Source organism: Diplotaxodon limnothrissa, linkage group LG5, assembly GCF_057381915.1.
Source record: "Diplotaxodon limnothrissa isolate DT_005_m linkage group LG5, D_limnothrissa_male_GT1.1, whole genome shotgun sequence".
NCBI lineage: Eukaryota > Metazoa > Chordata > Actinopteri > Cichliformes > Cichlidae > Diplotaxodon > Diplotaxodon limnothrissa.
In genome coordinates this window covers 29,603,723-29,615,339 of record NC_140600.1, presented here as the reverse complement: position 1 = coordinate 29,615,339, position 11,617 = coordinate 29,603,723, and positions in this window count along the sequence as shown.

Sequence of the window (11,617 nt, the reverse complement as noted above, 5' to 3'; positions counted from 1 at the left end):
AAAATGTCAGAAGTTGTCACAGCATTTTAAAGAGATGTGAGTTCCTGGCTAAGCCAACAAGTCATAAAATTGATTTTTCTGGGTGATCTAAGTACATACAAATGGATGATAATAGCCCAGTAAAAACACTGGTGTCTTGACTATTTGTGAGTGGGACACATTTTTTTCCATTATATGTACTTCTTCATCCTGCCAATTCCAGCAGCAAAGAAGTAGTATTATAACAGTATAAAACTACAGAAATGTGGGTGTACATAATTACATGCATACAGGGTTACAGGTGAATTGTTGTTTTCAGAAATAAGTGAATTAAATGAATTTGTTTACACGTACAGTTTTACATTACAATGGGAGCCAACTGGAGGTCATAGTCCGCATCCCTTTTCATTTAGTGCTGAGGCACTGAAAACGCCCTGCTGGTGCTGTGAGGATGTCCTTTCCACATCCTCCTCCCACATTACCAGTTATATCACTTGCACTCATCTAATACTACACAGGTGGTTTCATCATCTTCCTCTGATTCTTTAAAACGTTCACTCACACAGTCTAGTTGTTTTTTCATCACACCACTCAACTATCACACTGTGGTAAGGTCTTTGTTTTCTATAGTTTTGCTCTTTTCTTTCTACATGTCTTTCGTTTCCTTTTTTCTTTTGCTGTATTTTTCCTATGCTCGCTTCTTTTCTTCTTAACATATTTGTTCAGATGCCACTTTATTTTTGTTCACTTCTTCTTTCTCTCTATTTTAATTTATTAACGATCTTCCTTCAGTTTCTTTTTCCTGCTTTGTTTGACTTGCTCTGTATTTACTTTTTTGCCCTCTGCCTTGCTTTTTTCTTGCCTTCCTTAATGTCAGTCTACTTAACTTCCTTTTGTATCTTTTTTGTGCGCTGTCCTCTCTTTGTCTTGTTGACTACTTTCCGTTTTCTTCCTGTCTTTGCCTCTGCCTATTAGTCACTTTGTCTCTTTTTAACTTGATCTTTTTTCATTGCTTCATTGTCTGTCTTTGTATTCGTTTGGTCTCTTTTTTAACTTGTCTTCTTTCTCATTTGTCTCTTTCCAGCTTTTATTCTTTATTTTCTTTGCTTATTCTTTTTCTACCTGGCCGAGCATCTTCTCACTTTTCCTTTTCATGCCAGCACCCGACCCATGTATCTACCTGTCTGTCTGCCTTCTATCTGCCTGTTTTGCCTCCTACCTCCTCTCAGGCTGTGCTAGTTCATTTACTCTGCATGCTGCCTTGATGTGATTTCAATGCAAATAGCAAGTGAAACACAAATGGATCAGGTTCTTTGTGCAGAGAGACGCACGAAGAGAGAGATCTTAAGACTGAGTGAGTGCTAGGAAGCGAGTGACTTCCATTCTTCTGATTTCCCAAATGGAGAAGCATAACAATCTATCACTCCTGCAGAGAAAGTCTGTGTGTATAGATGGATGCCGTCTCTCCTGTAGTGAGCACAGCTGCAAATCACTGTCAATCACATAAAAATCCTGTCTCTGTTTTCTGTGAAACAACACTGGTGAATTTACATTTCTACATATTCTAACCCATTCATACATACGCACACATCATGCATGCACAAACACACACAGAGACCACCTGCATAGGAATTTCAGGCTATCTTCTTTGATGGTGGAAGTAATATCTGACTGGTAAATGGAGAGTCTCAGTTTTCATATCCTGAAAATGGGGCTCCCTGCTGTAATGACTTCACTCTAGCACACGTCACTATGTTCTCTTTTTATCTTTCTCCTTTTTCTTCTTCATGCGTCTCTTTGCTGTTTATTATTGTCTAGTAGGTGCATTCTGATTTGATGGCACTTCATTAGTTGTGACTGTCAAAAATGTATATTAATGATCAAAAATTGTTTATCATATAGGAAAAGTTAGATTGTCCAAATGTAAATCTGCAGATTCCCAGGCACTGGCACAGCTTTCAAGATACTTGCCAGAGCGCCACATTTTCTGATCAGACACACAATGGTACTGAATTCTCACCTTTTTTCATTCAAATCCTCTTAAGTTAAAAATAAATCAGAGTGTAGTAGCTCTTAAAAACAGTCTTTACTGTCACATCTTCGACAACCTGTAGTCAAGAAAGACAATTTTGAAAGGAATAAATGGAACAGGAACAAAGACAACATATTTCAGATTAGCAGCATTTACAAACCTCATTTGGATATATTTAGGTGCAGAGAGTAGCTTGAGTTTTCTCTGTACACCTCTAAAAGCAGCACTTTTCTTCAATATTTAGATTTTTAAATCCATGCCAGTGAACTCAGTCAGAAATACTGCTTTGTATACAAGGTGATCTCAGAGGTTTTAAAAACCCTGAACTCAAACCTCAGTCAGTATAGGCTGTGGTTAAAGTGCCCTTAATTGGGACACCGAGTTTGTACTGGAGGTTCCCATCTATTGTGTATGAATTTAACTTATTCAAAGAATAAAATGTTCTTTCCACGTTTTGTCACTGAATATTGTCTGAACATTACTTTGTTGAAACATAAAAGCTATCATTTAATCCTGCCACAAGTAGTACCTGAAATAAAAGACATGGCAAATGAGATTTTTAAAGCAATTTACAAAGTATTATACTAGAATGCCATGCATGTCTCCAGGGAGAACTGGTGTTTTCAAGCACACCTGAAGTGCTGGCTTTGATTTTGAATTACCTACCATCTCCTCAGGCTCTGACTCTCTCAGTGAATTGCATATTAGATGTCTTTAATTACAGGTATTTCTGTTGTTAATCTGTTTTCCCTCACTGTTTTTGCATTTCTTTGTAAAGTGTGTTTTTTCAGAATGAATGGTGTAAGGTTGAATGGGAAACAAGTGTGGAAATGAATTGACTGGACATTAGTGGATACCTAGGGAAAGTAATTTTGTGTGTTAAAGTCTGGAAAACACACAAATGCCTTAAAACAAATTCCAACATGAAACAGTTGTCCTGTATTTAGCATTTACTAATCAGACTACCATTATGTGCAACAAAATCTTAAGTATCACAGCTGCTGAGCATATCAGAGAGTAAACATCTAGCTACGTACCAAAAGCAAAAGAGTTTAACAAGTGCTGCGGGCAGAGTGATGCACAGCCTGAAAGCACCAGCCTAAAGTGAACGCAAACAAAAGACCTCTAGACTTGCAAACAACTCCCCGCCACACTAATTTGCAGATCTGCCATAGCTTCTTTGCATTCCCTGGGCTTGGTACAAAATCTTCATCTTACCCTCTGTTCTTATTTTATTATTTCTACCCACATTTATTTTTCATGGTACCAAGGCAGGCATGATTAAAAAAATAATCATTTATTGTCAAGAAACTTGATTTCTGGTGAGTACATTGGATACACTCACCAGCCACACCTGCTCAACTGCTTGTTAATACAGATAACCAGGCATTCATGTGAAAGGAAATAACATGAAGACCTGCTGAAGTTAAAAGCAAACATCAGAGGGAGGAAAGGTGATTTAAGTGACCTTTAATCGGACATGTTTGTTGGAGTATTTCAGTTGATTCAGTAGGATTTTGCTACACAACCATCTCTGACGTTTACAGACAATAACTTGAAAAAGAGAAACTGCCCCATAAGTCACAGTTCTCTGGGTGTAAATGCCTTGTTGATGTCAGAGGTCAGAGGAGAATGGCAAATTGCATCACACTCAAAGGAAGGCAACAGCAACTCCAATGACCATTACACTATGTCCTTATATCCAAGATGTGCAGAAGAGCATCTCTGAACACACATGAGGAACCTTGAAGCAGATGGGCTACAAGTGCAGGAGTCTGTACCAGGATCCACTCTCTGTGAGCTAAGAGCAGGAAACTAAACCACATTTCACGTGAGTTCACTATTTGAAAAACATTGTCCAACCTGATGAGTCTCGATTTCTGTTAGGGTGTTAGGGTCAGACTTTGACATAAATAACATGAAAGCATGGATCCAGACCCATCCTGTCTTGTATCAGTGGTTTAGGATGTTGACGATGTGGGGGTATCTTCATTGCATTGTTTGGAACCTCAATTGAGCATTTAGTCACCACAGCTTACTTAAGTATAGGTGCTGACCATCTCCATCCCTTCGTGTCCATAGGGAACCCATCTTCTGATGGCTGCACACAGCAACATGACAGTGAGTTCACTATACTCTCCAAATACACCAGATCTCAAAACTATTAATAGAGCAGCTTTGGGATGTTGTGGAACAAGAGATTTCAATAAGGACTAATCATCTCTGGGGAAGGTTTCCACCACCATGTTGAATCTATGCCACAAAGAATAAAGGCAGTTCTGGGAATCCAGCTCAGCATAAGCAAGTGTAAATAATAATAGATAAATATGCCATGTATATTTAGTGTACCGTGTAAGTGTACATAGTGAGTGTATATATTTAGTTATAGCCACAAATGCTCAGCATGAGCTAACCTCTACAGTGTTTTTGTCTTACTACCTGCGCAGCTGTACTCAGTGTTACAGGGACTTACTTCAGATAGGTTAAACTCAGTCAAATCAAATCATAATGATATATAAAAATGAGGCTGGAGAGAACCAAGAGAAATATTTTCCTATTTTTAAGTATAAAAATCTGAACTTTGGTAAGTCAAACACCCGTGGATGAAATGAGCTCATACATTATGAATTAAAATCAAAATAGCAGTAGATACAGTTGCTGCACTCAGAACTGGCAGACATCATACCAATATATATTGTGAGTGCTATTACACTCACAATATGTGTGTGTGTGTGTGTGTGCACGCACGCGCGCACACACACACACACACACACACACACACACACACACACACACACACACACACACTCTATTATTTCTTTTTGCTTCATAAATCCAGTTATGCTTTTCTTACAATTCTCTGTATAACTATCATTTACATTTTTGTCAGTTTGATTTATGCCATCCTTAGTGGGAGGCTATTGGTGCTCAGTAAAAACCACTATTAATAATTTAATCTTGGTATTGCTTGCTGCCTGCCGCTATTGCTCAGTGTGGTTTAGGTTGCATCTTTGTGCTATGGGGATGCTGAGCAGGCATAACAGGGCAGGCCTTTGTTATTAAATTTTTTAACCACAGACAAAAAGAAGAAACGATCAACAAATATCAGAATTGTATTAGTTTGTTTTGAAACCAGTGAATTTCAGCAAGCTCACAGATTTGCACAAAATCTTATTTTTGCTTTATAACATTATGACATTTATGTTTTTACTCTAAATATCTGTCCTTCCAAATAATTTTTGAAAATGTACTATTCAATATTTTTGCAAGGGACCCCTTACAGTGAGGAGGGGGCTATCATAGGGCCAGGGCGAGGTACACCGTGGACAAATCGCCAATCTAATGGAGGGCTTTGAGGTTTTTTTACTAGATGACAATGGCGCAACCTTTATAATGCGATTTTTGTTTTCTTTGTTTTAATTGGTATATGAAAGTAAAAATATATACAAATATTTTATCCCATTTTATGCCAAATCTTGATCTTTCCCTTAATTTGTTTGCACTTTTTGTTTCAGTCACAACATTATCTGCATTCAACTTTTTCACTTTTGGTGACTAAATGCAAGTAGTTGCTGTGACCAATGCCAGTTGCACGGCAATTGAGCATGCACGGCAACTGCACATGTCATGTGGTGGGAGGCAACCTATCTTGGAATAACTGCAATCTGACTGACTGCAGTCACTTTTACACAGACTGGCCAAGGTTTACAAATAATCACTATTTAATTCATACATGCAGACACACACTGCAATCAATCATTTTGCAACGAGAGCAACTTGTCTGCAACATGTCTTCTTTTTACAGTAGGGGACTCTGGTCAGCTTGTTGCCAACTGGCTGTCGTTTGGTTATTTTTCTATATAAAATCAAAGTTGTCCAGCCCCTGGGTCATTTTACAGTTGAATCACCATCCTGCAGCAGCTCTGTAATTACTTGTGGAGGAATTTAATTCATTTATGTTTCAAAACTATGAGGTTCATTCAGGCATTGAGCCAACCATGATCTCTATACTTAAATATTCTATAAGGTTCAAGGTTCTCCATTCGCCACATGCATAGTTATAAAAGTATAACACACAGTGAAATGAAATGGGGGGGGGGGGGGGGGACAATATATATAACATATACATTAGGTGAATGTGCAGTGGTAGCATGTATGCAGCAAGCAGGTGAATTCTGTACATTAAGTGAATTAAATAAGAATAGACAATCTGAACATTTTACAAAATAAACAATATGAACATATTTATGTACATTGTGCTGGTGGGTTTGGAGTGTCTAGAAGAGAGTCCTGTCTCAGTCACTTATGGATGATGTGAGAGTCCCAGATCCCTCAGCTTTGTGAACCGTCTGCTGGGCACTATTGTGTTAAACACTGAACTGTAATCAACATTCTCCCATAGTTACCCTGTTTCTTGTCTGCGTGGGTGCAGGACGCGGGCGATGGCGTCCTCTGTGGATCTGTTGGGTCGGTAGGCGAACTGGAGCGGACCTGTGGTGTCTGGGAGACAGCTAATAAGGTTGGAGGGCGTTTATGATGAAAAGACAATTGGTACATATCTGGTATCAGTTTACCTAAATTTGTTTTCATTTTAAATGCAGTGATTATGAGCACTACATTCCAGCAAATGCAGAAACCATTGACAAGATTGAAAAATGAAAGGTAATCATGTAAGAAACTATTCCAGGAATAGCTTAAATAAGCAGAAAGAATACTGATGTTTGGTAGGATAAAGAATACTTGGACTGTTATCAGCTGGCTTGTTTCAAAGTGGTACCATACTGAAATGCCTTTTGATATTTGTGCTTCTCTTATCCAAAGCTGGTGATCATAGACAAGGATAGAAATGTATGTCAATTGGCAAATTGAGAATTTGAGGCCTAGCTTTCTTGTAAGTCCAGTACAGTGGCATATCACTCCTGACACCACATCAATCCCCGCACAGATTTTGTTTTATCTTGTGAACAAGCACCTGAGGAGCTCAACACACTATTTTCCTGCAGCACTGTTCTGGCTGTTGTGGAGTTTCTGCCAAAACAGTTTACTGAGTAGTCTAAAATAAACAGAACTGTTCAGTGATCAGCATTCCCAAGAATACCTTTCTAGGTGCTGATAAAAGTGGAAATTGTGCACTATGTCAGCACAATCAAAAGTGAACCATAGCACAAAATATTTCTACTTGTTTATTTTATGACAGGCATTTAAACACACACTTAATAAAACCTTTGGAAAAATACACAGTGTAAAGAGCTGAGTTTTTTTTAAATAGAACATTAGCTCTTGTGCATTGTGATTTATGTTATTTGTATAAAGTGTACACTTTCTAGCTACAATTTTATATTCTTACATTATGGCTTTATAATTTATTTATAGTTTTATCCAATGATAAGAGATTAAATTAAGGATCCAAACCTCTGTACTGAGGAAAAATATTGGAGTTAACTCAAGCAAAACAACAAAAAACTAAATCCAGAAAGCAGAATCACCCAATATTCTGGTTCAGTAAGTGGGCAGGAATTAACACTCTTCCAAATACACACAATTACACACCCAGTCACTCCATCTTCACACTATGCATTCCAATTTCCATCCGTACTTAATAACGCTGTTATATATGCCGTGCTGTGGCTAACATCCTCTGATTTCTATCTCCTTCCTTCCATTTTCTTCCATTTATTCAGTGCAGGGTTACGGGGGGCTGGAGCGTATCCCAGCTGCCATACACCCTTGACAGACTGCCAGTCTGTCACAGGGATAACACAGAGAAACAGACAACCATTCAGAAACACCAGTTAACCTAACCCCACTAACTTCATGCCTTTTGACTGTGGGAGGACACGCGAGCACCTGGAAAAAACTCACATAGACATGGGGACAACATGCAGACTGGTAGATTTGAACCTGGGACCTTATTGTGAGGCAACAGTGCTAACCATCCCACCGCTATGCTGCCCTGATTTATATCTCACTAAATGAAAAATGGAACTCTGCACCTCAGTATTATGTGGCTTCATATACATGTAGATGGCTGCATGTGGGTGTGTATGGTGATCCATTTGCATGCATGCTGTTCTTCTCTGCTTATGTGTTGAGTACATCTCAGTGGTGGTTTTTTTTTTGAACCTGCAAATCTAAAACAAATCCTTTACTGCTCACACCCCCCGGCATGTCAGTACATACTCACTGAGCTAATTAATTTTATGTTTTTTCAATAGACACTTAACTATAAATGCTATGCTACTTCACAACAAGAAACCATTGTTAAAATTTGAGTGTCCAGATGATAGATTTCTCTCTAAAAATGAGTTGAATGCTAGTTTGGTTACCTTTTGGGGGGTGTCCAATTTCCAATTTTAAAATATGATATTTTAGTGTTATTAAAAAATAGTAATGACATGAGAAACCCTATTAATTTTGCATAATTGATTTTTTTTTTACATTTTTTATTTTTTTTATTAGTTTTTCTGTTTTCACAAATATTACATAATTACATAACATAATAAAGTGTACAATTCAAAACCGAAAATAAATAAATAAATAAAAAACAAACAAAAACAAATAAACAAAACAAAAACAAAAAGACTGATAACTTAGCACAGAACACCAGCTCAGTTCCATCTAAAAAAAAATAAATAAATAAAGAGAGAATACAATACAGTACAATACCTGTGGTCCCAGTATTACGTTGCAGTTTGAACACTCAAGAGAATCCTTGTAACATAATATTAGAAACATCAGGTTCCACATAGTTCATGTATGGTTCCCACACCTTAAAGAGTTGATCTGTTTTTGAGTGCAGTACACATGTAAGATATTCCAATGGTACTAGATCCAACACTACTCTTTGCCAACCTTTAATAGTTGGTGCTTTTTCATAAATCCATTGGAGTAGTATATTCTTCCTTGCCGCATAAGTGAGAACACAGTACAATCTCCTATTATTCTTGGATATTAATCGCCGGCTGGGGAGGCCCAGTATGAGAGACAGAGGGTCCATCTCCAATTCACAACCGAAAATCTTCTCCATTTCAGATAACACATTAGACCAATATTCTTGCAATTTCAAACATGACCAGAAGCTGTGAGTTAGGGTACCAATTTCTGTCTTACATTTGAGGCACATGGGTGAAAGGGTAGGATTATATTGAAGTCTGCGAAATATGGATATATGCATTCTGTGTATAATTTTTAACTGTATTGCTTTGGTACGATTACAAACTGATATTGATTTGGCATAACTCCAGACTTCATGACTCTCACTAAAGTTAGTACTATGTAAAATATAATGCCTTATCTGTAAGTAACGGAAAAGTCATGTTTGGGGAGAGACTATCTCTCAACCATTTGGTCTGAATAATTGATTTTTAATTAATAAATGATGATGCTGAGTGCTGAGGTGAGGAATATATGGCCTGGATAGACACAATATACTTGTTAATTAGACATTGATTTTTACTTCACCAAACAATGGAAATGATTAATTATTTATAGTCATTATCAGCACACAAATTCAAAATGGAAGAGGAAATTAAAAAGTGAATATATTAGTAAGGCCAAGGAGAATTTAAGACTAAAATGAGACAGAGAGAAAATGCATACCTGACAGATCTGGCATACCGAAACATGTAGCGAGGCTGCATTGGGAGCATCTGACAGAAGCCCCAGTCTACAAGATCCTCACTTTCTACCGCTGGCAGAACTTTGACAGCATTCTGAGGAAGCCAGAGGACATTGAGTCTTAGTGGACAGCAGCTCAGCAGTGGTCTGTTGAAAATGAAGGTTGGTGCCTCTTGTGGCCAGAACCAACAAACCAAATGGTGGGCACCAGAGATGGCTGTGGGTGGCTATAGCTCAGGAGGTAGAACAGGTCATGCACTGATTGGAAGGTTGGTTGGTTCTATCCTTCTCCCTTAAATATCCTTGGGCAAGATACTAACCCTATTGCTCTCCAATGCATCCATTGGAGTATGAATGTGGCATGTTGTATAAAGTGCATTCAATGCTATCTATCAGTCCATTCCAGTCACCAAACTGAAAAAGCGTTCAAGCTTTCAAGCTTGGCTGGCATGAGGCAGCTTAGAGATATCAAAAGGCTAAGCGGAACGTGGCCTTAGGAGTAACTAAACCAAAACTTGGGTATGGGAGGAGGTGGGTGAGGCCATGGAGCCTTTTGGTCAGCCTCAAGGCAATTCTGGCAAACCAAGTGACTCAAGGAGAAAAAGCAGTTCCTAATTCACACTGAATACAGTGGAGATGATGTGCTGCTTTTAGTGTTATAACTTGCTCTTTGCTTGACAAGAAAAACTGGAATGAGAGAGTATAAAGGGCATTCAAACTGCAGTTAATATGTATTTGTCAAATCACAAATTATATCATATATTTCAAATATTGATCAGCACTTTAAAAAGGCAAAACTGTAGTGCAACAGGCTGTTTTGTGGTAGCCTATATGTTGGCCTGAGGACCGTGCAAGGGCAAATAGTGTCTAGACCTTCCCAAATGACTGTGTGGAATTTACAAAATTTAATGCATCCTGTCACGCTCACCTGGAAATGGAGGGGAACAAATACCACACAGTCAGTGGGGACCTCTGAAGGGCAGTAGGCCGAAAAAGATTTGACATGGTCTTATAAATGGCAGTTCGGGTGCACCATTTGATATTGAGCAGACATTTCAAAGTTGCCTGAAAACAAGAAAACCTTTCCTTTTTCATTGCTTAATGGTTTACTTCATACATGTTTTGTGTTGTTGTCTTAAATGATCATTGTCATTGATACATAAACAAGCATACCACAGTAACTAATTTGCTACATGAAGAGGACTGCGACAATTTGGTAAGCTACTACATAAAACATCTTTAGAAAACAGACATGGACAGTGCAGTAGTAGATTAAACTTATATATCATGCTGCCTCGAGTTTATGGGAGAGACAGAATGCAATCAAGAGTAAAACATCCATATTCACCACAAAAACTGTCTTCTTTAATATCCACCCATCCATTCTCTTTCACTTATCAGGGTCATGGGGGGAGCTGGAGCCTATCCCAGCTACCATAGGGTGAAAGGTGGTATACACCTTGTGTGAGGCAACAGTGCTAACCACCTCACCACCATGCTTCCCATCTGACATATGAGATTTCTTCGACGATAATAATAATAATAATAATAATAATAATAATAATAATAATAATAATATTGTTAATTTACAGTTTAACTAAAATGAAGATCATTTTCTAGCCTTCTTTTCCAACTAGCTACGGTCACTGATGACATCTAATTCAAAGTGTTAATCTATTGCTACAAGGCGCTGTCAGCACCTGCCCTGTAGCTCAAAAGTATTGACACAGCATAAAACAAATGTAAAGTCAAACTTAGTTACTTTGTAACATTTAAGTTAAAATTTTGAGTTAAAAGTTACACTGTGAAACTGCTTGGTTGTTCTCAACATTATGTTTTTGTGGTGAAACAAGTTTTCTGTTTCCATCTTTAACAGAAACTGTTACCTTTTTTGTCTGTGAAGGTTCTCAGTCATCCAGGTCATCGTAGTCAAAGGAGCTTGCAAAGAAAAGCGTCTGGACTTCTTTAAGTTGCTTGAAGACGTTTCAC